A 19,532-nucleotide genomic window follows, 5' to 3' on the forward strand; every position below is an offset into this window, starting at 1 on the left:
TATAACTTCCTATCCTGTGGGTAACATTTATGATAGAATCAACTATTAAAATATCATCTCTCTATATGGAATCACTGTTTTGTAAAGCTTATGTACTTAAGGTATTCAATGTATAATGACCATATTTCATATCTAATAAATGGATGGTGGAATTTTTGTAATCATGGTATCATTTTGAAGGGTTCATTAAATAAAAATAATGCACCATAGGAATTTTCAAAATTTTGTTTACTGTTTCATTTATTTCACCTAGAATTTAACATTGAAGTATATGGGAAAAGCATGTTTTATTAAAATATTTTAAAAAGAAATTATATTTTCATACTAATCTCTTGGTAGAAAGTTACATACACTTTCTCTTAATGAAAATATGAAATAAAATTAGTCATTGACCACACACATTTTAGAAAATTATTTTTTTTCCTTATTTTTACAAAGGGCAGACAACTCTTCCAAACAGTCCTAAGTGCAAAAAGATCAGCTTCTAATCATTTACCAGTCATGTGAATTCCATCTGCTTCACTTTCATCATTATTTAACAATAAACATTTATGTTGATCTGAATCCTTCAAAATTGTTCATTATCCTTTCATTATACATAGAATACCTTAATAAACTGTTCTATACAAACGTAGGTATGCAACTCACCCTTTGACTTAACATAAAAACTGTCTATTGTAAGGTAAATTACAAAATATAAAGAATTCACATCTACTTGTACAATGATTGGAAGTAATGGAAAGGAAGCAAATGTGAATTAACTCACGTGAACTTTTCTGTATTAATATGCATGGAACCGTATGATATTACAACACTGAGGTTAACACAAAAAATTGTAAAATTATTAGAATTCGAAATTGTTTATAATACAGGGGTATGACCCTCTCTGCTAGTAGATTATCAAGAAATAGTAAAACTGGATGGGTATACATGTGATATAAGCCAGGAGTCTTCCAAAATCAAGTATCCTAAAAACTTTTCTTGCTGGAAGTTAAAAATCTATTGGATTCCCTCACTAAAACCAAACTTTTCTCAGTTAACTGATCCCTGTTATTTTGATTGACCAGATAAGACACATATCAATGATCAGCCGAATATCTTTGTTCAGTAAATGACTATACTTATCAGTCTAATGTAGTAAATATTTGCTTTGGATCATCTGCATGCTTTTTTATGAATTAGTTTCGTTATCTTCACCATTCATGAATTAGGTTGAGGGATGTAGATTTACCTTCTCTCTCACAAATACCTCCCTGCTAATTTCTTATTCAGAGTTAAAATGCAAGTGATGCATTACATACTGGCTACCAGTATTGGCTAGAGATTAATTATCTGGCAAAATTAATTGCTTGCAGTTAATTAATGGAGTGATAAACAATAATCATTACAATTCATTGTCACTATTTTCTGCAGTATAATATTATGATTATACATTAGCTGCAGAACTGTAGCTCTCTGAAAAAATATTGGGACAGATCCACCCCTCATAAAAACCTTCAATTTACGGCGCCCACAAAATCAAATGCGCACGGTTGAGGCCTTGCATCGTTCATTGACGTAGCCATGTTAGGTAGCTAATGTTAAGTAGGTAGTTATCTAAAACTTTCAAAACAATCAGTTCTTAATATGAGAGGTGGAAGGAGGAACAGAGAGCAGCTAGTCAACCGGAACCAGAACCGGAACCGGAACAGAAGGAGTATGGAAATGTATCACATTAACCGAAACTAGTGTATAGACAGGTAAATCCTGAGAACACCAAACTAGTTATCTTTATACAATATATTCTGCTCGAAAAATCAGTCAGGTGTACAATCCCCGTCTCACCTGATGGACAAACCTTCCAGACTCTAAGTTAAATTAGAGACAACACTGATTTTTAGTGTGAAACTACATCTGAGAGACCAGCTTCTAATTGCTTAGTGAGTCACTACCTTTCTTTATGTCTTTGATACGGATAAGGAACCAGCAGGGCTTACACTCATGCCCTGGACATTGATAATGACTATTCAATAGCAATTAAACATAATTTGCTGTGATTTCATTTCATTTTTTTTCCTTCTAGATGATGTTTTATAACAAAATGATTTTCAGGTTTGTTAATTGATAAGACACTAGAGTTTACTGTATTTTAGACGGAGCCCCCTGTTGAGGAACCCGAGGATGTACTCCTCAGGACAATTATGGGGATGTTACAGAACCTGCAACAGTGCCACCTGGTGGAGCAGGCGGGCTAACTGACATTATCTATGACGATCAAGCAGGTGTGTATTATATGAATAAGAGTTAGCGCTCTTTCTTCATGTATGAATTAAAACATGAATGAAATAACCTTTGACCCTGATGACATCATCACCGAGATTGAACAGGTAGATAGTAAATCACACATTTTCTTCCACGATGCAGTAACATTAATTAGTTAATTTTTATCATAATATGACACTCGCACGATGCGGTGTTTTTAAAGATGTAACTTTACTTCAGTGCAATCCAAATTACATCATAATGATGATTTGTGAATAAATTTTCTCATTTGAATTGATACACTCATCATTGCATGAAATATAAAACACAGGGTTCTCTAAGTGATGAATTCATTGCTATTTATCAGCCATTTATGGAAATGAAATGAACAAACATTATGGTTATTGTTATGAATATGTGAAAAATAGAAGCATGTTTTAGGAGTCCGTTGACATCTCTCTGTGCACTAGTGATATGGGTTAGATTTTGTTTGAGTTTTCCATTGGGAGATTGTCATAAAAAGCATCAATATTTGTTTCATTTCGGAGGCGACATCACATTCTCAGTTAATGTCACTTTTATGGCATGGTATCCTTTTACACAAAGGAATTTTTTCCACTCGGTAAGAGTTACCAATCACAATGAAAGGGAGAGAAAACAGCATTTGTCAACGGCTTTGATGTATTATTTCATTTTCTCAGACTCTGAAAGCAAACTGCATCCTTTACAAACCTAACAGCACCCAAATCACATAAAGCTTAATGAAGAAATCAAAATGTAGATTTGATAACAATAAGAAATTATCTGTTTGAATCTTCAATTGCAGAAAACGCTAACTTGCTTCTTTGAGTAATTTGACCTTTCTGTACTGGTTGACAGGTGGATGAGGGTTGATAGAGAGGAACATGTCGTGGTAAAAATGGACTTTTTCCGGCCAACTACGTAGAACTTCAGCAAATAAAGCGGACTCACTGGGACACACGATCATATAATCATATGTTGTTGCAAAATATTGATGATCAAAGTCATCGTACGATTGTCTTATATGATTCTCTAGATGAATTCAAAATCATTATGTACCTAACTGTTTTGTATATGATTTAAGTGTTTAATACATAGTCTTCCTATTCACTTTTCTGATTACTGAATGTAATTTGTGAAAGTTTGAGTGCATGAAATGGACGAATTGTTTTGAAAAGAAATATGGAGTTCTGTATATATTAATACACATCATGATTTGTAATTTGTATATAAGAACTATGTTTATTACAGCTGTATAGGTCAGGGAAGCATTTGTAAGAATTTGTGTGTGATAAAATCAATCTGAACAAATTGAAAAGTCATTTACAAAATGCAAACAAATGATATCCATGTATTAACATAGCAAGATCATAAAAACATTATCATATTTATTTCTACATATGAATGAAGATATTTCTACATTTTATATCAACATATCAAGGTCATCATCATATTTATTTCTACATATGAATGAATATATTTCTACATTCTATCATTTTTGTTTTATTTCATGAAAATTCTTTGTTGTTTAAGCATTCTATTCGTACGTGACTTATCCAGTGTTTATCAGAGCTGTTAAATAGTTCGGTATGTCACTATACTCCATTCCACCGGTGTGATTAATACGACGTTACGGGATCCTAACTTCTGGGCTTTTTATCATGATGCTACACACAATATGTACAAAATATCATGCATAAATAATTTATTTCCCAAAATAATTAAAGATTTTATATCAATAAAGGCTTACTTTACATTTTCATTGTCGCTGTAAATAGAAAATTAATGTTCCTTATTTGATACACTGCTCCCATGTGCGTGAGACTCGACATTTGAATTTCTTTTTTCATCAAGATACTGACGATCTTATTTTTTTTATTTGCATGCTGACGATCTTATTGATATGGGTAAATCAAATAGTTTTTCCTTACTCACTGGTCAAAGTAGTGGAACTTTATACATGTAGTACGGAATACGGATTTTTGGCTCACCAGAGTGCAAGGTGAAGATAACGAACAGTGATCAATCTCACAACTCCTACAAGCAATACAAAATAGATAGTTGGGCAAACACGGACCCCTGGACACACGAGAGGTGGGATCAGGTGCCTAGGAGTAAGAGTCAAAGGCATAAGTGGGGTTTTCTAATCAAAATTTATCTATTTGTCACCAGCCTTTAACTTTTTCTCATAATTTACTTTATAAGCCGAATTAAACTATAAACTTGGCACAAAGCATCTTTTGGAAAATGAGATTCAATTTTATTCAAATAAAGGATCACACCCTTTAGAAAAGGGAGATAATTGAGACTTATGAAAAATTGAATGTTACATTCTCAAGAACCTTTATTTGGTCAACCTCAATGAAACTTGGAACATACGCATCTGAATGAATTAGAGTTCATTTAAAAGAAAAGAGAAGCGTAAATTTAAGTTTCAAATGATAGTCTAGAAGCTGATTACAATTTGGTCTTAATAATGCTAAGCCTTTCATTGGAATTTCTGGGGAAAAATCTTTTTAAAATCTTCTCTGGATCAGCAAGACAGCAGAATGCGAAATGTAAGCATTATCATATAGATTCAATTTAATTCAAACTGTTCCCCTATGTGCTTACATTTGTGTATCTTTTATGCAAGTTTGATCCATGTCAGGGTTAAACGTTCTTGAAAATGGACCATCAGTAGCACTCCGTGAAGGATTTTCTGCAGATACTTTACCCTGGTTGCATTTTCTATGCTTAAACATGCAAGAAATATATTAGAATTCAAATGCCCTTCATCAGAATTAAGCCACAACAGGATATGGACTTGAAAAACCTCAGGACAAAAACTACAAATTTTCAACTCGATATGAAAGCATTTTTATATCATTGCCATATATCAGAGTATATTCATTGATCACCTAATTTTAATGTAGAGTTCGTACCACGTTAATGTTTGGGATTAAAGTTTAGAATTTTATTCATCTGTGGAGTCAATTTAATTTGGGTAAGCATTAATAACTTGCTTCAGTGGTTATTGCATGTACTGTAGGTGTAAACTTGTCTTTTATGATAACTGAGGTACCATATGACAAGTTAATCAATTCTGAGTAAGCTGAGATTATATTGTTGTTGACGTTTCTTCTAACAGAGGATATCTTCAAAAGGAATGATTTTGTTTTGTTGGTAATGTTGTCACGGTAACAGAAAGTATTGACTTGGTGATGTAAATGATTGGGTATGTGGGTATTAAATGATAAGTCCTGTTCGTAGTACTGCCTTGTTAGTATATCTGCTTTTTATGTCTTTAGCTCTAATATTCCTCCAGACAAATTTTATGTGGGGATTTTGGTTTTTAACAGGAATATGGATATATTGCAGCGAAATGAAAATTAGGAATACGTGGATTTGAGAACAAAAAAGAATTAAAGATACAAGTTCAATGAGATTTGTAGAAGTTCATGTCATGATTGGTATATATAATATAAGATGGCATGTCCTATCATATAACAAGTTAGTGGAGAATTCATCATGTTATTTCATGGCCCGGGTGATATGAGATGTAGAAACGCATCAACAGCATATGGGCATCCATTTTTCACATTGTCAAGCACTTCAAGATTTGCTGTGTGTGCTACTTCTCCACAAAAATGGTGAAATAATTGGCGGCAGGTCTACGGTTTACATACTGCTTTGCACACCATTAGCATCACAGGATATGTTCTTTTTAGTTGTAAGGAAACCTTGTTCGAGATATGGCACAAAATTCTGATAATAACGTTTTGAAATCTGAATGCTGTGGTTTTGTATTTCTCGGACTTCTTTAGATATTTGATTAAATGTGGATTTCTTATTTGAGCAGAATCACATAAAATATCAAATGCACCGAGTAACAAAAGCAAGACTTTTTGATTTCATATGAGAAGTTTCTCACAATTCTACACACATATGAATTACTCGCAAATAATTAAGAATCTACAATATTTCCATATAATTACATGTACCCCAATTATTACCTATTCAAAAATGCCATTTAATTGTTAAATTTGCAGCTTTATCTTAATAGCTAGTCATCCATGATCTTAAATCCAGGTTATGCCTCAATACATGCATCTAATTATATTTTGTCGAAGTATTGCTTGTTGTGGACATCTATTTAATTGATGGTAAAATTTATAACGCAATGGGTTTAATACCAATGGCCAAATCCCGGTTATTGCTTATCTGTTAGACATGAATAACAATATTCTGAAGCACCTTCCAATAAAGTGTTTGAAAATCATAGTTCTTGCAAATCTAAAGTCGTGGCATTTTGGTCAAGGTCAACATGAATTCCTTTCAAGGAAATGTCCAAGGTCATAGTTCATTTTGTGGACATTTCTAGACATAACCTTTAATTCCATTGTGGAGAAAGTTACGGGCAATAGTTGAATTCATTGCAAGTTATTTCGTGCATATAATTTCACAGTTATGACCTTGGTTTGAACTTCCATAACCTTGAGTTCATATCATTATGCAAGATCTAGTTCATTCATAGACAACAACTATGATACTGAATTCATTATGGACAATTTCAAGTGTTGAATAAGGTATAAATGTGGTACACAAGTAATGGAAGCGTGCGGTAATTCGTATAACTGGTATTGCATGTTCTCATTCTTATATATATATATATATCCTATTTTGTATTCCTTATAGAAGTTTTTAGATTGATCACTGTTCCTTTTCTTCACCTTTCATCCTCCATAATGTACACAAACTAAGACATTCATTCTTCATATTGGCACACTGATTTTGACTGCGGATAACTCCGTTTACCTGAACAGGATATAGGGCTCTCGGCGGGTGTGACCGGTAGACATGGGATGCTTACTCCTCCTAGGCACCTGATCCCACCTCTGGTGTGTCCAGGAGTCCGTGTTTGCCCAACTATCTAATTTGTATTGCTTGTAGGAGTTATGAGATTGATCACTGTTCGTTATCTTCACCTTTCATTGAACCATTGAACTACCACAACCGGTGCAGAATGGAAAAAAGTAATTTGCTTTGAGAAAATATCATTTCAAATATAACCTTGACAAAATCAGTGATTGGTAAATTTTTTCTTCAAAAGCCATGTTGGGGACACGATATAAATTATGGATCGTGGTGAGTATGAAATGTATTACGGCCCCTGATAGCATCGTAACTTCCACCTTTTATTTCACTCTCATTAAAAATAGAAGAAGAAAAATAATAACACTCGTGTAACACAGATCTTTCACATAAAAAATACTGAATTGATGAAAGGTTTTTATGGAGATCTGGGAGAGAATGGTTCGACTTTTCGCATAAATCGTCGTCTGCTATTGACGTCATCAATAGCCACGTGCGTGATGATCGGCTGCTTGGGTCCGGAAGCAGAGAAAGTGGGGTGTTGCGTGAGTGGCATCTAGACTTCATTGTTTTCTGTGAATTGGGAGAAGTATCAAAGAAATTCAGATTATACACCTCGTAAAATCAATGCGCTCACGCATTAGTCAACATTTGATGGAGATGGTCATTTATCGTGCTCACTAGAGAGATGCGTGGAAAGAGGCTGGAACGAAGTCATTTTCGGTGCAGGAATAAAAGTCACATAGATTAACCAATTTCCGTTTTCTGTCTTGTTTCAGAAATCGAGCTGGGCGAAATATGAAACGTATTATATAGGTCATGCTATATAAAATCCCACATCGCCCGGAAAATTGCGTGCATGCGGTGTCGCTAAATTGTATTAATGGTTTCATTTCACATCACATAAATATTGTTTATTTCCATTTCCTGTAAATTTAAATGCACGGTCTTGAGGTTTTGCAGTGTGTAGAAATTATTATAATTATTTATACAAGTACGCATTAAGGAATGTTGGGGGGAAATCAATATAAAACAAGATTACCTGTATCTTTCATGCATAATTAAAAGAATTAAGTGGATTGCTTCTGGTGCACGGTTTCATAGATCGACTGTCACCAAAAGAAAAACAACTCTATGGGCTCTAGCAAATTAAACAACGTAAAGTGTAATGATTATCTTGGTTTCACCGATTTTTCAAAAGTCCATCGATGTATGCAACGTAAATAGACCTTATACATGTACCTATTGTGTTACCACGTGCTGCTCTTCTGAATTTACTGTGACATCGAATCACAAAAACTGCTGGATTTCGTAGATAAATCGATATCTGGGAAGAAACATTTCGTGAAGTCTCAGAAGTATTTTTTTTTTAAAACCTGCTGACAACAAAGCTCACAATAGCAGTGTGCACAGATAACCAGACGGGCTGGTTTTGTTGACAGATGAGAATTCTACAAAATTCTTCTTTTCCTGCAGTATATATTTGTATAGTTTATTTTTCATCAGTAGCCAAGAAGATATATTTATGTGGTATTTTGTTTTTTAACCCGTGTACGCCCCTAGATGTTCCCCTATTTAAAAAAAATGCAACCAGCAGATTAAAGGATGAAATGAACACGTAAGGCAACATCGGAGAAAACCACGTTTCCGCAGTAGTTTCCGAATAGTCCCCCGAGCTATAGTGATCCTGTTGCTGTGACGACCATGACGTCAATCAGATGTTTCCGACAAAAAATTCGATTATTTTATATAATTCAAACGTGGGGAGGAGACGGGCTTAAAATGGTATGACTGCAGCTGACGATGGCTCATCAGTAATTTTTCTCTCTGTATATCCAAGATGGGAGACACTGGTTATTCAGCTGGGAAAATGCAACGATAAAGGCTTACACCCACAAGAAAGTGAGGGACAAACCTTAAGGAAAAGTCCTAAAAGAAAAGAGGAAATCCGGAATTATTTTGTGTTCTCCATAATTTTACATGAAGTGTGGGGGACACCCCGCTCTACGCCGAAAGGCAGAAAAATCGAAGGCACGAATCTTGTGCTAAATATAGGCTAGTGCAAATGGGATCTCTCTCTCTCTCTCTCTCTCTCTCTCTCTCTCTCCCTCTCTCTCTCTCATTTAAGGAAGGCAACTGTTTTAGATATAGCAATCTCTCTCTCTCTCATTTAAGGAAGCCAACTGTTTTAGATATAGCACACACACACACACACACACACACTCTCTCTCTCTCTCTCTCTCTCTCTCTCTCTCTCTCTCTCTCTCTCTGGCTGAAGGAAGACAACTGATTTAGATAGTATACAGTGTAAAACTGAAGTCTACGGATGTCATATCTGATGTATTTTAGATTTCATTTAATGATTATTTCTGAAATAGCACTTAGAATGACATGAATTTCACATTCTATCATTTTCACATTTTATCAATGATATTAATTTGTTTTCTAAACGTATGACTTTTTTCGAATAAGTTTAATTTTTTCAACACTAGCTAGTACTGGTGTTTTTAGATAATTTAGATTGATCATTTTCAGCATGCTGGGCTTTTCATTGACATGACGGTTCATTGGACATGGTATTAATATTTGCTGGTTCTAATGCCAGGCAAAATGTTATATGTTTGTGTTCATCAGGAAATAGATACATAACACCCCTGAGATAGAATCTATGGATGTAAAGGTGAAAAATGTGTATATTGATGTTTTAAAATTAAAAACTTTAAGATTTACTTTATTTGTTAGGGGAAAAAAACGACAACGTATTTTAGTAGGAATTTACCTGAATAAAAAAAAACACACCAAAATCTTGCAAGATTCGAACCCTTGATTTGCAAATCGACAACCTTATACAAAAACAACACCAAAATCTTGCAAGATTCGAACCCTTGATTTGCAAATCGACAACCTTATACGGTAACCCAATGATCTACTCGACTAAAATAGCCAGATTTAAAATGGTGATTGACATATTTACTGATGATTATTTTTCTGTTTGTGATTCGAAAAGAAGACAACCAATATGACTTTGTTATTTAATCTTACGGTTCACAAACAACAAAATTGACGACAGAGTTCACATTTTCCTTTTGAAAACGGGAGATAACTTTTGACACTTTGTCTTATTCCGAGATTGACCCGTCAAGTCGCTCATCGAGACCCGGTGACCCAGAAGACATATATCATTTTGATACGTTCAGAAACCACTTAAAATTGCTGTCTACAAATTTTCTACTGATTTACACTCTGTGGTCGATCCTATCCGTCAGATATAACGCCTTATAAAACGACTAACGTCAGCGAACTACACAGAGAAAGATATTATCGAAAACAACCCATTTCTCTACAGAACACGAAAGAGAAAAATCGATCGTTTAAATCAACTGAAGATGACTTATATCCACGGAGAGAGAGAGAGAGAGAGAGAGAGAGGGAGAGAGAGAGAGAGAGAGAGAGAGAGAGAGAGAGAGAGAGAGAGAGTGACTTGATGCATGCAGCTGTGATAATACCTGTTTTTGAGTTTTTTTCTGCATACAATCTAGTGATGACGTCAAACAAGAATGAAGTGCGAGAGGTCAATGACCCCATGAATCGTAGAGCACTTGATGTGCTATGGTTGAAAGGACCAGTATGGCGTGCGCAAGTACGACTACATTCGTGGGAATTGCGTAATATCCCTTACATAAGATATTTGATTAGAGTCACGCGACACCATGCAGTGTATATGAATGATTCGTTCCTATTTTAGCTCCTCTCTCTCTCTCTCTCTCTCTCTCTCTCTCTCTATCTCTCTCTCTCTCTCTCTCTCTCTCTCTCTCTCTCTCTGCCTTTATCAAATTTGGAATTCAAATCTACTTTAAACAGACAATATATGAACGAGCCAAGAAATTATATGTAGATATATTTATATTCCCACTGTTTTTGCCTTCGATATATTTACCAATTTACATGATTGTCATTTCCTCATGAATGCGAACAATGTGCGTATGAGTCTTGATGAACATGGCACGACTATCTCAACGGTTGGGAATTCCGACAGAAATGAAAGTTAAATGTAAATATTTAAAAAAAAAAATCAATGTTGTTTTTGAAAATACATGAGAGTATGAACTGCAATGCTTCGCGCCAGCACATCCGCTGAAATGAGGTTCATGCCCTCATACATTTCTCACAAATATTATGAGTCTCCCTGTGTAGTCGGAACTTTTAATTTGTTGAGAGTCCAGATACTCAATATTAGTATGGTGGTAAATTTGTGTCATTCAACGGCCATGTCTTTATGTCGACTTGTCAGATATTTTATGTTGACTTGTCAGATCTTTTATGCTGACTTGTCAGATATTTTATGTTGACTTGTCAGATATTTTATGTTGACTTGTCAGATCTTTTATGCTGACTTGTCAGATATTTTATGTTGACTTGTCAGATATTTTATGTTGACTTGTCAGATCTTTTATGCTGACTTGTCAGATCTTTTATGCTGATTTGTCAGATATGTGATACTAACTTGTCAGATCTTTTATGCTGACTTGTCAGATCTTTTATGTTGACTTGTCAGATCTTTTATGCTGACTTGTCAGATCTTTTATGCTGACTTATCAGATCTTTTATGCTGATTTGTCAGATATGTGATACTAACTTGTCAGATCTTTTATGCTGACTTGTCAGATCTTTTATGTTGACTTGTCAGATCTTTTATGCTGACTTGTCAGATCTTTTATGCTAACTTGTCAGATCTTTTATGCTAACTTGTCAGATCTTTTATGCTGACTTGTCAGATATGTTATGCTAACTTGTCAGATCTTTTATGCTGACTTGTCAGATCTTTTATGTTGACTTGTCAGATCTTTTATGCTGACTTGTCAGATCTTTTATGTTGACTTGTCAGATCTTTTATGCTGACTTGTCAGATCTTTTATGCTGACTTATCAGATTTTTTATGCTGATTTGTCAGATATGTGATGCTAACTTGTCAGATCTTTTATGCTAACTTGTCAGATCTTTTATGCTAACTTGTCAGATATGTTATGCTAACTTGTCAGATCTTTAATGTATCGTGGTATGGTGGCATATATCTGCCACCAATTGTCAGATAATCACATAGACTTGTCGATTGATAAGGACGGCATGTTAGATGGTTATGTCGACTTATCGTGGAAAAAAATTCTCGTTCATATTTTTTCATTATCTTTTAATTCTGATATATCAATACCATTTGCTGACATCTACTTTCCATCTTGATATCGGACAAGTCAACATCACGATCTGACAATTCGATATCATTTATCTGACAAATCAACATAATGATCTGACAAGTCGACAGAAAGATCTGACAAGTCGACATAATGAAATTGGCTGGGGTTAGCACAGGGGCTAAGCCCGTTTTGACCGGAAACTCATTGTTACCATAAATATAGATATTTATGGTTACAGTGAGTTTCCGGTCAAAACGGGCTTAGCCCCTTTGGGGGTTAGGTTAGGCTTGTCAGACCATTATGTCAACTTGTCAGGTCTTTCTGTTGGCTTGTCAGACCATTATGTCGACTTGTCAGGTCTTTCTGTTGGCTTGTCAGACCATTATGTCGACTTGTCAGGTCTTTCTGTTGGCTTGTCAGACCATTATGTCGACTTGTCAGGTCATTATGTCGACTTGTCAGACCATTATGTCGACTTGTCAGGTCATTATGTCGACTTGTTAGGTCATTATGTCGACTTGTCAGGTCATTGTGTCGTGAAGTGGGTGGTACGTTTTGGGTGTGAAAGCATTTTTATGGATACTTCTTGAAACTACTCATGTATTCATCATTTGACAAGTAGACATAATCATCTGACAAGTCGACATAATTAACTGACAGTTTGACACAATTATCTGACAAGTCGACATAATTATCTGACAAGTGATGGCAGAAATATATGTATGTCACCATACATTTGCATATGAAATATGTGATAACTAACTCTGCATGTGTAAATACCGGCGGAAAATGAACACAGTCAACCCCTCCCCCCCCCCCCCCCCCCGATTCTACGTGCCTGCCTATTGATATAGGTACTAGCATGTACTAGAATACAGTGGTGGATCCAGCAATTTATGATCGAGGGTGCAATAAAAGGCTAGGGGGCTGTATTGAAGCTCCTACTGCATGGGTCCAGGACGAAGCCCTAGTGATACACAAAGGGTAGAAGCTCCCTGAAGCTAACGAGTTCTGAGAAAATAAGACTTGCAGTGTTTTAGTGTTTTCTGACATATTTCTTTTAAGATGCTACACATTATTAAAAGGTAGGTGTGCATCGGCGCCACTGATATAGATACATATTAATACAGGCACGTATTAATACAGTCACGTGTTGTTATAGGTACGTATGAATAGTCACGTATTGATACAGTCACGTATTGATATAAGCACGTATTGATATAGTCACGTATTGATATAAGCACGTATTGATACAGTCACGTATTGATATAAGCACGTATTGATACAGTTACGTATTGATATAAGCACGTATTGATACAGTTACGTATTGATATAAGCAAGTATTGATACAGGCATCTATTGATATAAGCTCGTATTGATACAGTTACGTATTGATATAAGCACGTCTTGATATAAGCACGTATTGATACAGTTACGTATTGATATAAGCACGTATTGATACAGTCACGTATTGATATAAGCAAGTATTAAAACATTTTTGTTACGCAATCCTTTGTCTTTTCAGGCTTTTATATAGGAGAAAGTCCACTTGCAGTGAAAAGGTTACCTGTAGGTGTTCATTAAGTTGACAATTGCTGTCCATTATTTTAAAGAATGGACAGATACTGTCCGTTTTTAAAAATAATGGACAGTAATTGTCAACTTATTGGACAGTGCCAGGTAAACCCAAAAACTTATTAGACGTCTACAGGTAGGCTGAAAATAAGAGAAAGACAATACGTTTGTCAAAGAGATACAAATTTAATTTTAAATTCCCTACAAGTAAGAATCAACACAGATACAGGAAAAAATCACTGAAACATTTAAAACGATATCTCCCCTTAGTAGAATTCTCTGCTTCAACTTTAAGATTCACAATTCTTTTTTATTCCATTGGCCATCATTATAACGCATCAAAACTTAAATTTGAAAGACATATTTCCATACTGTATTTGAATTTCGCTGGATTCAGAGGCACATTCCAAAACTTCTTCACAACGCTTTTTTTTTTATTTTCTTTATTAGCATGTCCTAATTCTGAATTATTATTTTCGCTTTCATGAATTATTTCATTTCATGAGTTGGGCGTATTTAGTTCTTTTGGCTGGCGTTAATTATTTCCTCATCCAAATATTCGAAAACACAATGCTTTTCAAATAAAAATTTGGTTCCATAACTTTCTCACATTCCATATCCAGAATATAACACTCATTAAGATAACTTTTGCAGTACTTTCATTAAAATCCTTAAATTTTAATTGTGCAATGAAAATGCTCTCCCCATCAGAGGAAGACATGTTGATATGGTTCAGTACTATAGAGTGAGTGAATATAAAACCTGCAGTACAAGACTACTTACCTGACACTGTCCAATAAGTGAACAAAAGAAACAGACTTGGAACTACGCAAGACTGGATATATTGTCAGACAATTCAAAAATAGCTTTATTCATAATTATCCTTGTCAATGGGTTTACCTGAGACTGTCCATTCTTAGAACAAAAGATGTAATGTTTTAAGTAGGATATAAGCCTCAAACTGTTCATTCTGTGAGAGAAAGAACTGATCTCGGCCCTACGGGCCTCGATCAGTTCTTTCTCTCACAGAATGGACAGTTTTTGGCTTATATCCTGTACTTAATACAGTTACATATTTCAATACAGTTAAGTATTGATACAGTCACGTATTATTATTGGCACGTATTGATACAGTCACGTATTGATATAAGCATGTATTGATATAGGCACGTATTGATGTAAACACGTATTGATAGATGTACGTATTGATACAGTCACGTATTATTATTGGCACGTATTGATACATTCACGTATTGATATAAGCGTGTATTGATAGAGGTACGTATTGATACAGTCACGTATTATTATTGGCACGTATTGATACAGTCACATATTGATATCAGCATGTATTGATAGAGGTACGTATTGATACAGTCACGTATTATTATTGGCACGTATTGATACAGTCACATATTGATACAGTCACGTATTGATACAGTCACATATTGATATAAGCATGTATTGATAGAGGTACGTATTGATACAGTCACGTATTGATACAGTCACATATTGTTATTGGCACGTATTGATACAGTCACGTATTGCTATTGACACGTATTGACACAGTCACGTATTGATATAAGCACGTATTGATAAAGGTACGTATTGATACAGTCACATATTGATACAGTCACATATTGATACAGTCACATATTGTTATTGGCACGTATTGATACAGTCACGTATTGATATAAGCACGTATTGATAGAGGTACGTATTGATAGTCACGTATTGATACAGTCACATATTGTTATTGGCACGTATTGATACAGTCACGTATTGATACAGTCACGTATTGATATAGGCACGTATTGATAGAGGCAAGTATTGATACAGTCACACATTGATACAGTCACGTATTGACACAGTCGCGTATTGACTAGTCACGCATTGATACAATCACGTATTGATATAGGTACGTATTGACAGGTACGCGATATTATGGGTTTTGCACCATTAACTGTAATTTCACTTCACATAATTTTCTGGCAAGTCGACATATTTGTCTATACAGAGACGCATGTCCATCTGCTTTCTGACTTGTTTCTATCATAGATTTTGTCAATATTACATAGAGAGACGACTTTCGATTTATATATAACATAAATCAAGATAGGGCTCATTAAAAATATAGTGTTATTGCCCGATCCGTTTTTTGTTTTGTTCTGTTGTTGTTTTTGTCATTCCGAAAGTGTAACTCTTTCCCGCTACATAATGATATAAAAGATTAATACAGAGATATATCGTGCGTCATACTCTGCTACCGTTGACTGAAATCATACAATTTTATATGCATCTGTAGTATTACTTTCCTATGTAAACTTACCAAAACAAAATAACTTAAATTTTCAACGAAGCTTGTTGGGGGTTAAAGGTCATGTAGTCGCCGGTTCGAATCGGACACTTGTTGTTCACGAAAAACATACGCCAAGGATGTAACAATAATATACCAGTAGTTCAGACAGGACACCTCACTCAGGCATTATTTCTTTTTTATTTTCACAAGCAAATTAAATTAGCTAGGCCTATTTGCAAAACACGAGTTTGCATCCCGTTCAGCTTCATTCGAGTCCCACTTTTACCCGAACTGGTTATCTCTAATTCACATCTATAGATTCAATCACACCCTCTCAAATCTTCAGTCACGAAAGAGAAACTCGAACGCATATTGATGATATCACACAAATTTGAATGACAGAGAAACTCTCGCTTGATCTGTTTTTTGTTTGTTTGTTTTTTAGGGGGGGGGGGGTGTTTTGTTGTTGTTGTTGTTTTGTTTTTGTTTCTGGGTCACTGCGTCCATCATTGTGGTGTACGTCGGGTGGTTGTTATACATTAACACTTCTCAGTAGATTTGATCTTGTTCCATAATCGTCATTTCAGTATTCAATGTCAGGGGCGGATCCAGGAATAGCGGTTACGGGGGGCGCCACTTTATGAGGCAGGGGATCTGGGGGCCGCCCAGGTGGGGGTCCAGGGGGCGAAGCCCCCGGAAGCTTCTGGATTTTACAGATTTTATAGGGCTTGAAATATGTCTCCTATTTAAGTCATTTGTACTATTTTCTATCATTTCTAATCAGGTGAAATGAGTAAAATGACGCAAATTTTAAGGGTTTTTGGAAAAAATTAAGTTCTCCCAATAAAGTAATCGAAGAAATAAAAAGATTTTGTCATTTATTTCTGCGGGAGTGGAAGAAATAATTGCTTCTTTTATCATTTAGTACATTTTTCTAAACAAGATACCACGATTTACCTTAACTTTGAAAATTTATTGGGGGGGGGGGGGGGGGCATCTGCATGTATGTGACGTATTTTCTACAAGAGCATAGTGAAATGAAAAATAAAATCCACAAATATTGATACAAATATTTGAAGTGGTATACGCTAGCCTTTTAGATAGTAACACTGCCTGACCCCCCCCCCCCCCCCCCCCCAAGAAAAACCTCTACGGCGTCTGTCAGTGTCTCATGAAGTAGTTTAAGATATAGTTTTGTATTTTGGGTTTGTACCTTTGGTACATGTGGTATCCTTGGTACATGTCGTAATCTTGGTACATGTGGTATCCTTGGTACATGTGGTATCCTTGGTACATGTGGTATCCTTGGTACATGTGGTATCCTTGGTACATGTGGTATCCTTAGTACATGTGGTATCCTTGGTACATGTAGTACCCTTAGTACATGTGTATCTGAAAAGTCTACACGTACGTACGCTGAAACTACGTAAATCAGGCAAATGATGGAGTCGGGGAAGACGTCAGTACCTACACGTGTTTTAAGTTACATGATAATGTATGACAATCTGTATGGTCACATATCATGCAGATATCATATTTTACTGCGTACATGAAATGTTATACGATATACTGATATTAACTGATGGAGTAGAAACTCTTAATTTGAGAGAGTGTGGGTTACAATGATACCGGTAACTATACAATTACAGGACTTGCATAACTCGAAAAAGCTGACGTATGATATCCCATCCTGCAATTATGTTCCATCCAATGAAACCGTGAAGCTACTGAGACTCTGCAAGATTATATATTTCCGACAAGTCGGGGGAAAAATCTATCACTCTACAGTAGAGACTCACAAAAAATTTAAATGTGCTCGAATGGACACATTTAAACAAATTAACAAAACTATATCATGTTCGGGTTTCGAACTCGAGTACTGGTGTTGCTATTCTCTTTAGTAAAGTGGACAGGCATAGCCTACATCCATTGTCCACTTCTCTAAAGAGAATAATATTGCATATTCTCCAGTGTTAATGCTATTCAAGAAAATTAATATCTTTCAGGTGTATGAAAATAAATGTGGATCGTCCGAATTTTTTTTTTTTATACAACTTGTGACTCCGAGATCAATTGTTTGACGAAACAATTGCTTGGTACGGTGGTATATTTAGGATATGCAAATATTTTTTTCTTCGTATGTTGGAAAATTTTATGTCGTTCGAACGAGATATTATCTGGTTCGCATGACATAATAATCATGTTGTTCGCACGATTTATTATGTTGTTCGCACGAGATAGGTTTTTTTTTATTTTTTTTTTTTTTTTATTTTACTTTACACTTACTATATAATTAACTGACCAAAGTCTATGATATTCAGAAGTTGACTTCAGTATTTAATATGGATGAGGGAAAAGTTGGAAATTTTAATGATGTGCCTCTAATAGTACTCTTTGTGTAAATGGAATTAACTAGTTATTTCTTCGAAAAACAAAAGGACAGTTGCAAAATAAAAGAAATGGACTACATCATTATATGGTTCTGAATATCAAGAGCACTAAATTCAATCATCTAGACAATATCCAAATTAATGAATGATGCAAAAAGTTAAAATTTTAATATTTACATACAAATTTATATTAGCAGTTTAAAAAAAATCTGTTAACCCATGCTTCTCTCTCTCATCTCTCTCTCTCTCTCTCTCTCTCTCTCTCAGGTAGACACCCTCTGCATTATGATATAGTCAAAAGCATATTCAAATACTGCTATAGATCAGAAAACCTGGTTGAATTCCCACTTAAATTTGAAAGATGTCTTTGTTTGTAGTAAACAAGTTACATCTATAACCAATAAAACATCTTGGCATTCCTCAATTGTAAAACTTATTAATATTTTTTATCTTAATGGAAATACTATGTCACTGGGGCAAGGGAAATTTTAACTCTACTATTAAAAAGTACTATCAATCAAATATGTTTAACGGATTGGAAATGTATGAATAACAACTTGAAAGATGGTAAACTTTACACATGCTTGTTTTTAGAAATATAGAATGCCAATTTGTAGATTCAGAGTACCATCACACAAACTTCTTATTGAAACTGGTAGATATTACAATGTTCCTAGAAAGTTAAAGAATCTGCAGAAATTGTACAGGAAATTTAGATGAAGATGAAATTCACTTCCCTATTCAATGCGACAAATATAATCAACAGAGAGAGAAAATATTTAAACTTGTACCTTCAAAAGTGAATAAATTTACTTGATTTGGTACCACGGCTCTTGACCACTTTCCATAATTAATATTTCTTGCAAAACTTACAAAGCCACACCATATCTATACCGGGATTCCTGATTTAATATAGACCGACATAGTTGTGGACAATATGAATTCCTGACTTATGTACTAACT

At 34.9% G+C, this 19,532-nt stretch overlaps 1 long non-coding RNA gene across 1 annotated transcript; it reads left to right on the forward strand.

Moving 5' to 3' along the window:
* The first annotated feature begins 2,137 nt into the window (after window positions 1–2,137).
* On the forward strand, window positions 2,138–3,688 carry LOC130053405 (uncharacterized). The gene is made up of 2 exons (XR_008801984.1): window positions 2,138–2,261; window positions 3,121–3,688. It is a non-coding gene; the product is annotated as an uncharacterized LOC130053405 (long non-coding RNA).
* Window positions 3,689–19,532: the final 15,844 nt, after the last annotated feature.

Source organism: Ostrea edulis, chromosome 3 (genome assembly GCF_947568905.1).
Source record: "Ostrea edulis chromosome 3, xbOstEdul1.1, whole genome shotgun sequence".
Taxonomy (NCBI): Eukaryota; Metazoa; Mollusca; class Bivalvia; order Ostreida; family Ostreidae; genus Ostrea; species Ostrea edulis.